The sequence below is a fragment of the Cupressus sempervirens genome, chromosome 4 (genome assembly GCF_028749045.1).
Source record: "Cupressus sempervirens isolate cs-2001-9-10 chromosome 4, ASM2874904v1, whole genome shotgun sequence".
NCBI lineage: Eukaryota > Viridiplantae > Streptophyta > Pinopsida > Cupressales > Cupressaceae > Cupressus > Cupressus sempervirens.
The window spans coordinates 533,288,464-533,301,384 of NC_143121.1; positions in this window are offsets into that span (position 1 = coordinate 533,288,464).

Genomic DNA, 12,921 nt, shown 5'->3' on the forward strand with positions numbered 1-12,921 from the left:
ATGATACTGAGGCCTATTATTCTGTGGCACTTCATAATCAAAATCTTCAAGATAAGGGAAACAAATATGTAGCACTTCCTAATCAAAATCTTCAAATCTACAATACACATGTACATCATCATAGTACTAATACTATCATTCAACATTCTTCTTCTTCTTCTTCTCCTTTTGAAGTGAATGTTTCTTATGATACCTTACAATTATAGAATGATAACACTATTAATGTCACGGAACATGTAGTTCAACCTCCACTTCCACCTAAGGAAGACATTCCCTCTACGTCTCACAATCAACCTAAACCAAAACCAAATTACAAGTGTTCTAGAGCCCTTAATATCTCATTCACTGATGTTGATAAGTTTAAGGCTCCAAATGGTCCTTTCTATATCACTAGTCATATTGCTAAGTATCCTTCTTATGGGTGTCTTGTGGATCCTACTTCTATGTTTAATGTCATCATTGAGGTGTTCAAAAAAATTGTTCAATTGTATATTGTCTTTGATGTTATACAAAATGTCAAGTCTTTACTAGTTAGTGTCTGTCGAGCTCACTCAAGTGATGAAGACAACTTCTAGTGTTTTTTGAGCATTCCAAAGTAAACCAAGTTTAGAGATAGTATGTGCCAAGAATCAATCAGGCATGAAAGGAAGTTTGCAGGAAGAAAGTGTCTACTAAGTTCACTTGGGCACCAAAGAGAAGTTGGTATAGAACCAGTGTTAAACAAGCTCACTTGATTACCAAAGGAATTCATTTTAGGATGTTGTGTTAACTAAGTTCACATAGTTAACAAAGGAAGTCTGAAGAAAGTCTTTCTTGAGTTAGTGTTGACCGAGCTGGGTTGGCTAATAAAGGAACTTCTTGAATCATCATATTTAGTTTGATGAATTTATTTGTTAAGTCTATCTGACTTAATAGATGGATATTGAATATTTGTAGGTGTATTCAAGCCAACTTGACAAGGCAAGAGATATAAGTATAAGGTCAAGTTATGGGATTGAATATGAGAAGCAATGGGATTGAAAAGATAAACCAAGGAAGTAAATTGGAAGGATAGTAGAGTATCCTGAGTTGAACAAGCTAAAAAGTTTTATCTAATCAAGGAGGATCAAGTTTTCAATCTAGAATAAAGATTTTAAATCAGCAATATAGTTGCATTAGGAATCAGGTCATATCATTGTTACTCTCTAATTAGCTTAACAACTATTTGAGAGATCCTTTAACAAGGTGGCATTTCTAGATTGAAGTGTCTAAATACCTCTAACAAGGCCACTCCTAACAGGGTGATTAAATCCTTTAATAAGGTCACACCTAACAATGTGTTTTGTAACCTTTAATAGGGTTGGCTCCTAATAGGGCTCACTTCAGAAGAGTAAAAAACAATAATTAGTTGCAATTGGTAGCTTTTCCCAAATTGGGTTTCCACGTTAAATCATGGTGTCACTTGTGGTCTTGTCATTTTTTAATGTGTATGCAACCAATTTAATTAAGGTTAATCATACTTAATATCTTAAGATCTTCATATTTAGTATTTATTGAGTTACAGTTGATATTTCAATTTTTTCTGTGTACCTCTGTGTTAACCGAGTTTCAACAGAAGTTATGTTTTGATTTGTATTGACATCTAAGGGATATGGGATTTATTTTTATGGTAACTAATTAACCCCTCCCCTCTTAGTTACTCCTCTTATATTTCCAACAATTGGTATCAGAGCTCTTGATGCTTGCAGAGAAGGTTTCAAGGACCTAAGCTAAAGATTAAGATGTCTTACAATAGGGAAATTCCTAACCTGAACAAAGATAACTTCAAGGCATAGCAGTAACTCATGAGATTGCATTTGAAAACCATTGGAGACTCAAGCCTAAAGTACCTAGAAGCCAAGTATGTGGCACCTACTAGAACCATGACTGTTGAAGAAATCACAGTAAAGAAGAATCATAACATCATGATAATTGATATTGCTTCAACTCTCAGCTATGTTGAATTTGATGAAGTCAAAGACTACGATACTACTCATGAGATGTGGATCAAGCTAAAAGCTATCTATGGAGGAGATGATAATGTAAGAAGAGCCAAGACATAAAGTCTCAGAGGATAATTTGATCAAATGAGGATAATAGAAGATGAGAACATTGCAAAATATAGTGAAAGAATAAAAGCCAGTGTGTGTGCAATTAGAGCCTCAGGAGGAAAGATTAAAGATGACACAATGGTAAGCAAGGTTCTCAAAACATTTATTCTTATATATGCAATTAGAATGCCAGCAATTCAAGAGATGAGATGCTATCCCAAGAATTATATAACATTGGATGCAAAAATGGGAAGATTGACAATATTTAAGTTAGATAACTATGAAAATTATGCTCCTAACACTAGCAACCTTGAGTCTACATTTCAAGCCAAGCTATCACTCAAGAAGAAAGCTACAAAATCTAAAAGGCAATTTGACAGTCTGGATGAAGATGGTTCTGATGAAGACCTTGAATTCATTGAAGCATCATTTGCAAGAAGATTTCCCAAGGGAAAAGGGAGGTACAAAGGTAAAATTCCTTTGATCTACTTTTCTTGTGAAGAAGTTGGTCACATTGTTGCAAGGTGTTCAAATAAAGAAGGCAAAGAAGGATGACAAGTAGAAGGGCAAGAAGGACTTCAAAATCTATAAGGACTACAAGGAAAAAGGTAAGAAAGCTTGTTACATTGCTAAAGATTTTGAAAGTAGTGAAGAAGAAGATGAAATGGTCTCCATTGGTATTAAGGATGAATCAGATGATGAGAATGATAAAATGACACTTATCTGATATATTAATAAGAATGATACATGGATTATTGATAGTGATTGTTCTCACCATATGACTGGTGACAAATCCAAATTTGAGAACTTAGTACACTATGATGGTGGAGTGTTAGATTTGGCAATGATAAACCAAGTTATGTGAAAGGTAAAAGTTTTATTGCAGTAATCAATGATCTCAAATATGACAATTCTTTTTGGGTTGATGGATTGAAGCATAATATACTTAGTGTGGCTCAATTGAATAACATTGGATTCAAGGTACAATTCATGAGTGGAAAGGCCAATCTACTAGATGGAAAAGGAAATTGGGTTGGGACTGGAAAGCAAACAAAAGGTAACCTATTCTACCTAGATCTGATTGGAATTTCATGTTTTATTGCTCAAGTAAAAGAAAGCTGGTTATGGCATAAGAGGTTATGTCATGTAAAATTTGATAACCTGATAAATATAAGCATGAACAAAAGGGTTAGAGGCATTCCAAGCCTGGAGAAACCTAACATGGGCATGTGCAAGAATTGTCAAATTGGTTAGATGGGAAAGAAAAGTTTTAAAAGAAAGAACTATCATTTTGAAGAAGTGTTGGAGCTGGTCCATACATACCTTTGTAGACCTATTGGCATAGAAAAATACATAGGAGATAAGTACTTTATTTTATTTTTTGATGATTATTCAAGAATGATCATTGTTATTTATTTGAAGGATAAATTAGAAGCTTTTCAAAAGTTCAAATGGTATTTGGCTAAAATCAAGAAAGAAATAGGAAAGAAACCAAATTTTTTGAGATCAAACAGAGGAGGAGAATTCATTCTAAAGAATTCAATGAATTCTACAATGAGAGATGAATCAAAAGATAGGTGTCTGCACTTGTCACACCCTAGTAGAATGGCATTGCTTAAAGAAGGAATAGATCAATCATGGATTGTGCAAGGGACCTTATGATAGAAAATAATGTTTCTATCAAATACTGGAAGGAAGGATTCAAATTAAAAACCTTTTTAATTATGGTATGGATATAGATATAATGTGTATAACTTAAAAGTAGTTGGTAGTAAATTTTATATTTTGAAGGATTATAGAAAAAGGAAAATTTGATGTCAAAAGTGATGAAGCCATATTTCTGGAAGCATATAAATGTCTAAATCTATCTACTCATAAAGTTATAAAAATTGCACATGTGAAGATTGATGAGTTTGCAGAAAAGAGAAAATAACAAAGCAATAAGGAACCTGAAGAATAAATAAAATTTTTTTACTATGAGCCTGATGATGTTACTTAATGTTCAAGAAAGTGGCAATTACAAACCTTCACCACCCAAGTCCCCAAAATCTCCTATTCAACTCAAGTTGTAGAAAGTGAAACTTGAGTTATTAGAAGGACTTGAGTTTCAACAAGTAGAAACTGAGTCATAGTCTGATGGATCCAAGTCATAAATAGTGGGACCTGAGCATGAATAAGAAAATCATGGTGAACCTAGTGATTTCAAAAAGAAAGAGCCCAGATTTGCTGGATATGCCAAAAGTCTTCATGCACTCGAGCAAATAATTGGAGATCGGTCAATTTGTACAATGACAAGGAAGAAGTTAAAAGGTACATGTTTTCTTTCTAAATTTGAACCTAGATTTGTAAAAGATGCGTTAGAGAATGAAAGTTGGATTGAAGCTATGAATGAAGAAATTGACTAGGTTGAAAGGAATAAGACTTGGACTCTTGTTCCTAGACCCAAGGATAAGAATATAATTGGCACAAAATGGTTATTGAGAAAAAAGTTGAACGAGAATGGAGAAGTTTCAAGAAAAAAGGCAAGGCTAGTTTGCAAGGGCTATGCTCAAGAGGAAGGTATTGAATATGGAGAAACTTTTTCTCCTGTTGCTAGACTTGAAGGTGTTAGAACACTCCTTACATATGTAACACACAAAGGATTCAAAGTGTATTAGATGGATGTGAAATCAACATTCTTAAATGGAATCTTAGAAGAGGAAGTCTACATAGAGAAACCTAAAGGTTTCATTGATCCTAGCATAATGGACATGGTTTGCATACTACACAAAGATTTGTATGGTCTCAAATAATCCCTTAGAGCATGGTATGAGAGATTGCACAAGGATCTCATAAAGATTGGTTTTCAAAGAACTAATGATAACAATAGCCTATACGTCAAAGAAGGACTGGATTAGAAGATTGTGTTGGCAAAAATATTTGTGGATGATACATTTTTTACTGGAAATGATTATTTATGCAAATCTTTTTTTGAATAAATGAGTAAAGAATTTGAGATGACAATGTTTGGAGAGATCAAACTCTTTATTGGCTTGTAGATTAAATAGAAGAAAGATGATATCTATATTACTTAATCAAAATACATCAAGGAGATACTGAAGAAGTTTGGAATGGAGGATTCTAAACTAGTTGGAACACATATGTCAACTAGACATAATCTTTCCAAAGATGATGGTTTAGAAGAAGTATATCAGAATACATATAGATCAAAGATTGAAAAAATCTAGTATGTGGTGCATACAATACCTGATATAGCATTAGCAGTTGGAATGATGGCAAGATTCTCTGCTAATCCAAAAGAAAATCATATCGTATCTAAAGGGTACTAAATATTATGGTTTATATAAGAAAGGAGATGACTTTAAATTGAAAGAATTCATTGATGCTGATTTGGCAGGAATCATTGATGATAGGAATAGCACTAGTGGTGGAGCATTCTTTCTTGGAAAGAGGCTAGTATCTTAGACAAGAAACAAGCAAAACTGTATCTCTCAATCAACAATAGAAGTAGAAAATGTTGCTACAATAGTCAATTGTTCAAATATTGTTTGGTTCAAACAACTATTGATAAGTATGAAGGAAGAGATCAAGGATCCATTTGTTGTTTTCTATGATAACATCAGTGCAATCGAATTTTTCAAGAATCTTGTGATTCATACCAAAACCAAGCACATTGCAATTAAGTATCATTTCTTAAGAGAATTGGTGCAAGATAAGGAAGATTGGAATATGTGAATACAAAAGAATAGATTGTAGACATATTCATCAAGTCACTACCTAAGGATGCATTTTTTTTATCTAAAAGCTAAGCTAGGGGTCATTCCCCTATCTAAAGCCCACTAATCATATTTTAGTGATGCATCAACCAAGCATGTTGGAGGTCAATCAAGTTGATGCAGTATTAGAAAGGGTAGATTGCATATGAGTCAATACATCAAGTACATGGAAGTTCATTGAATGCTATCTTTGGCATAAGATGTCAAAGAGGGAGAGTTCTATCATACATCAGAGAAATTTATAAGAAGAGTTTATTGTGAAATTTATGTTTTTGCATGAGATGTCAAAGTTTGTTGTCAAGTCAGATAAAGAGGGAGAATGAACTTAAAGAGGGAGAGTTTGATATTATACTCACTGTAATTAGACTAATCATAAAATCATTCCAGAGGGAGAGATTGATGTCAGAGGGAGTTCTCATGGATGAGAATTAGAATGAAACAAAGGATATTATCCTTACTTTTATTTTTCTCTAATAGTTTCATTGTATTATGACATGTTGTGTTGCCATCAATGCCAAAGAGAGAGATTTTTGAAAAGAATTGTTCAATTGTATATTGTCTTTGATGTTACACAAAATGTCAAGTCTTTACTAGTCAATGTTTGTCGAGATCACTCAGGTGATGAAGATAGTTTCCAGTATCTACTGAGCATTCTAGAGTAAATCAAGTTCAGAGACAATATGTTTCAAGCTTTACTTGGGTACCAAAGGAAGTTTGCAGGAAGACAATCTCTACTGAGTTCACTCGGGCACCAAAGAGAAGTTGGCATGGAACAAGTGTTAACCAAGCTCACTCAGTTACCAAAGGAATTTAGTTTAGGATGTAGTGTTAACCGAGTTTACACAGTTAACAAACGAAGTCTAAAGAAAGTCTTTTTTGAGTTAGTGTTGACCGAGATGGGTCAGCTAATGAAGGAACTTCTTGAATCAATATATTTAGTTTGAGGAATTTATTTGTTAAGTCTAGTGGACTTAAGGAATGAATATTGAATATTTGTAAGCATATTCAAGTTGAATTGATAAGGAAAAAGATATAACTATAAGGTCAAGTTGTGGGATTGAATATGAGAAGTAATGGGATTGAAAAGATAAACCAAGGAAGTGAATTGGAAGGATAGCATAGTATCCTGAGTTGACCAAGCTACAAATTTTTATCTAATCAAGGAGGATCAAGTATTCAAGCCAGAAAAGAGATATTAAATCAACAATATATTTGTATCAACAATTAGGTCATATAATTTTTACTCTCTAATAATTGTAGCAGTGTATCAAATTTGCTAACAAGGTGGCATTTCTAGATTGAAGTGTCTAAAGACCTCTAACAAGGCCACTCATAACACATTGATTAAATATTTTAATAGGGTCACACCTAATAGTATGTTTTGTAACCTTTAACAGGGTTGGCTCCTAACAAGGCTCACTTTAGAAGAGTAAAAAATAGTAACTAGTTGTAATTGGTGGTTTTTCCCAAATTGGGTTTCCATGTTAAATCTTGGTGTCACTTGTGTTAATTCTATTTATTTTATGTGTATGAAACTAAGTTAATCAAGGTTAATCACATTTAATATCTTAAAATTTGCATGTTCAATATTTATCAAATTATAGTTAATATTTTAGTACTTGTCAAGTGCCTCTGTGTTAACCGAGTTTCAACAGTAATTTAGTTTCACTAGAAGTTATGTTTTGATTTGTATTGACATCTAAGGGATCTTGGATTTATTTTTGGAGTAACTAATTTACCCATCCCCTCTTAGTTACTCCTCTTATATTTCCAACATGGGGAACATCACTATAATTTAAAAAAACATCATGATTTGTATGGCTCAAGTGACACTTGGATTCAGACTTGTAATGTTTTCTTGTATCCTCTACAAGGTTCCATCTCTTTTCCTATTGAGCTATGTGGTAAAGTAGTGAATAGTACCTTTTTTTAAATTCCTACTTCCGATTAGTTCCAAGTGAATCTTAGGTTACCTTGGTTGACTTCAATGCAAGATATTGTTTCTCCTATTCATCAATGTATTGAATTTCCCTATGATGGTGAGATAAATATGATCAATAATTGTCTTTATCATCCTTCTAGACCTTTAAATTGTGCTACCATTGACTTCTTTTGATCTTCTATTTCTAGCACTCCTCCTACTTGTTTGGATGATATGTTCTACTCTTATCAAGATTACAAATGTTGAAAGATTGTCGAGTTAAGTATGCCTCATGGTCTTTTCCCTATATCTTCTAAACCTATCTCTTTTTATTCTTCTATTTCTAATGGTCAACCACTTCATGCATCTTTTGATCCTCCTAGTGAGGTTCCATCTATTGGTATGGACCCTTCCCCTAGTATGGCTCCTCCTGGTGTGGTTCCTCCTTCTACATCTTAGCCTTCTATTGTTCCTCCTCTTGTGTCATCAAAAGGTAAGGAACCTATGGATGATGATTCTACTTCATCTTCAAAAAAACCTTCTAGTAAACCTAAGTGTAACTTGCATTCTTGTAAACACCAAAAGAACCTTCAAGCTCTTGCTAAAGCTCATATGGATGCTTCTCACTAGCTCATGTTTTTGAGGAAGTTAATGATATGCATGTTCATGTATTGGATTATACTCCTAATAATTTAGATGAAGAAGATATTTTAGATGATCATGAGCATGAGATTATTTATTTTGATGTTGATTTACCTAACATGCTTTCTATGCAACTTACACTTATATCTACACTTGAGCATAATGACTCTCCTAAGAGTCCCTCTTTGGATTTAGCTATTGTTCCTACTGTGTTGGATGTAGCTGCTCTTGCAATTTATCCACCTTCTCTTATTACTATAGAACAAAATATGCAAGGAGGGAAACATGCTTTAAGTGAGTTCTCTAGCATAATAAATTTTTTTAGTGTTTGCTTCTTGTTATGTGCTTCCCCTATATCCTATTTTCTTAATGTATGTTTAGATTTCTTTAAATGACCCTGGTTTCTCTATTGGTACGAGGTGATAAAGAAATCAATATGTTGTGACATTCTTCTATTTGTATATTTCCTCTTTTATCTATCATTTTATGTTATTTTGTACATGTGCTATTGTTTGTACTTGTATCCTTGTGTTGTCTACTTGGATTTGTGACATGGTAGAATCAATTTTTTTGTCTCCATCATGGTAATTTTTGTGGTGCCACAACACATGCCCCATTTCCTAGTAGGAATGGGGATCCCCTACTTTATTTTTGGCTCTTAGGCTCCTAATCTGGGATCCAAGGATATTTTGGAGGTCTTATCTAATTCCCTAATTTTTATCTAGGTCCTGACTTAGAAGCTCAGCTAGAAAAAGTCAAAGATTTCAAATGAGGAAGTCAAAATTGCAAAAATAAAGGGTGCATCAGTGCACCACAATGGGTGTGCTAGTGCCTCAAATAAAATAGAAGAGATTTCTGCATAGATGCATAGTCATGTAGCTACATAGTGGTGCACCTACATAGTTGCACAAGACTCGATCAAACCCAGGGCTATAAAGCCCCCTCCCTCCCTTTCACTCCTCACTTTGCATGCTCTAGTCAACTGCTACTCCTCCCATCTCCAAGATCCATAACTGCACATCAAGTAAGGTGTGACACCTTCTCTTGCGTACTCACACAAACAACAAAACTTCAAGTAGGGTGCGCAGTGGCGCACCCAGTTGGGTGTGCTACTATGCACTCCCCTAAGACACACATGAAAAACTTAAAACTTAAAAATGCAAATGACAATCTTTAGAACCCAAACTGGGTGCACACTCATGCACCCAGCTGGGTGTGCTAGTATGCACCCAAAATTCAAAAAGCTTGAATATCAACATTTTAAAACCTGTTAAACCCCCCTAGTGAAAATGGGTATGCACTAGCGCACCTATTTGGGTGTGCTAGTGCACACCCCGAATAAACAAATAAAATTCTTAGAGATGCGCACTAGTGCACCTAATGAGGTGTGCTAGTATGCACCTTCCATTTAAATTTTGTTTTAAAAGAAAAGAAGGATAATAAAGGGGATGTTTTTGTACTTTTATTGCATTTAATTTTTTAGATTTTTTGTTCCAGATGGGACTAATCTTTTTCATTCCGAGCTAATGGGTGCTCTTTTGTATAGGTATAATGGCATCTTCTTCAACTCCTTCAGGCAAGAAAATGGCACCAAAACCCATTGTGTTCAAGTTCCAAGGAGTTCTATTGAAATCAAGATTTCAGGATGACTATTTGAAAATGAAAGACATAGATTTAGGACACACTGATTTGAGGGAGTTCCTAAAGATTTGCAACAGACCCACTAAAAGGTTGGCTATGGTTTTTGCATTAATCCGTTGGTGAACACAACTTTTCACCTAATGCCAATACAATCCTCAAAGCTCATAATGATACTTGCATAATATTTTGTCCCCGAGGCAAGGGTGGTAAAGAGTGTGACTAGAGAGAAGTTGTCTTGGACCTCTAACCCAACAAAATTGAGAGAGTATTCCATCTTGCTAGGGTGGATAAATTTATCAGGTTGACCTATGATGCAGAATAAAGGTGGTACAGAGAGCACCTAAAAGAGGCTAATTAAGATCATCTAATCTTCTTACCTTATAGATAGGACCCCTCTAGGAAAGATAGCTGGCAAGGTAGACATGACAAGGGGATATATGAAAGAAGATATCATATACTCAATCATACTTTTGAGTAGAGTAATGGGTCTGCCTACAATTGGACACCTAAATGTCTTCATGATATATTTCATCGAGATTATCAGGACAACAAAGATCCCATTTGACTGGGCAACCACGTTGAGTGAAAATCTATGTGAATAGTTGGAAGTAGTGAAGGATAAAAACAAATTCTATATGACATCATATTTGGTGTATCTATTAGCTACAAGAGCAACAGACTATCTTGGTTTATATAAGCTAGGCAACATGCAGGATCCTAATGCTTGGTGGTATAATGTCTACCCTCAGTTGTTAAGGAAGAAGCTCTTAGGGAAAATCAAGGAATATAGAATCGTGAATAATGCATTCATAATTGCTATCATCCAGTTCATAGAGGGAGATTATGCAAAGAGATTATCTGATGATGCAATGGAACTGATAACAACATTTAGAGCATATTACATTCAGTTTAAAACATTTACATATCTAAGGGTAGCTAGTGCCACTGTCAACCCAAAGAAGCTTCCTAGGTATCCTAGTGATAAACTTGTTCTTCTAGAGATTTCTTGACAAATTGACTCTATGTATGACATAATTAGGAAACAATGAAAGCCATTTTGGAATTGGCCTTTGATTATAGGACCTTTTCAGGTAAAGCAAAAACAAGATATTCCTTCTTTTGAGTGTGAATGAGATCAATATCCCTTAGAATAATAAAACTCTCCACAATTGTGTTTTGATAATATTGGGAGTGCAATATCTGGTAAGAAAAGAATTCACCCATGAAGAAGCTATTGAAGACCATTGGATGAATGCAAAAAATGACTATAATGTCTGTATCAGGGATTATTGTAGAATGACTTTGTATTTGGCAAAAAAGGCCTTAAAGATAAAGATTCCATTGTAGGTATTATAACAAGACTTAGGGGAGCTACTTGATCTATTGTTCAATGCAGATAAAATTGGGGAATGAATCATAATAGATGCTAAGGTTGACAAGGAAGAGAATAATGACATTAATCATCAGGCAAGGCACATCATCAAGATGATGCAGGATTGGATCAAGAAACCATTTCAACTTGATCCAATACTTGAGACTATAATTTCTCATGCACAAGCCCACCCAACCAAAGGTAGAGGGAAGAAAGTTACCATCCCTACCTTTGTAGCCCAATCACCAATAAGGTTGGAAACAATATACCAACTTGACTAACTGGTTGGATACTATCATCCTCAGGAGAGAAAGGGAAACAGAAAGAGGAGTTCTCCACAAAGAGTAGAGCCAGAGGAAGGTGAAATCCTGACACCCCCATAGCAAGAGGAAACAAATGTACAAGGGGGCGAGGATATTGGGGCACCATAGGTTTAGATGGATCCACAACTTCCACCACCTATTACACCTACTCAAAAGGAAAAAGAGGGTGAAGTCTAAGAGGTCTCTCCTCCTTAGTAGGTAGAACAAGCATCCCCTTCTACCCCTAAGAAGTGAAGAAAAATCAAGACTCCTATTAAGAAAAGGAAAAGGGTGATAAGGAGGGTAGTGCCTTTTCCATCTGTCCTAGAACCCATCCTGAAAGGAGAAGAAGAAGAGGAGGAGGATGAGGAGGATAATGTACCATTGCAAAGAAGAACTCGACTAGCAAGATCCATAGAGTAGGAAAGGAGAAGAAGTTCCACTATTACACCACCATTAGTCCCTAAAGATCCACTGCAAATAACTACATCAGAAGATGAAATGCAATAGTGGATTTATGAGCAAGATGTGGAAGGCACTGACATATTAAAAATGTCATATTTTTACTTCATGCCTATAGGAATGGAGTTGATTGGGGATAAGATCTGGGCTACCCTGATAAATGACCCTCAATAGGAGGACTGGACACAAATGCCACCAGAATTATAGGGTTTTGATCTTACTCCTCCATCCCCATCACAAGTCACAGTTGTAGACAAAGGCTCTACTACTCCCTTACTTCCAAGTACTAAAGAAGAATAGGTTCAAAAGGAGCTTTCATAGGAGGAAGAGCCACAACAAATAACAATTGCTGAAGTGTCTAAAGAGGTACATATGGTTGAATATTTTCAGCAAACCTCCCAAGACACTGAGGTACAAACTGTGGGCTCCACTAAAATAGAAACCATAGAATGAGAGCCCTCACAAAGGGAAATGACATCAGAAAGAAGTGATAAGGGAAAGGGGGTTGTGAAGAAAACTCCTTCATCCTTAAGAGGTGAGCCCTTAGTGGAACAAGTCTCGAGGTGGTTACAAAATGAAGTAATAAGAAATAAGAAGCCACAGTTCAACACTGATGAAGAGTACATGATTGAGTTAATAGAGATTTTGAACAAACTTGAGTCCCCATCAAAGAAAGAAAGAGCCTTGGCATTCCTCAAAAATGATTAAAACTAGCATTTATTTGCACAAGTGGCTA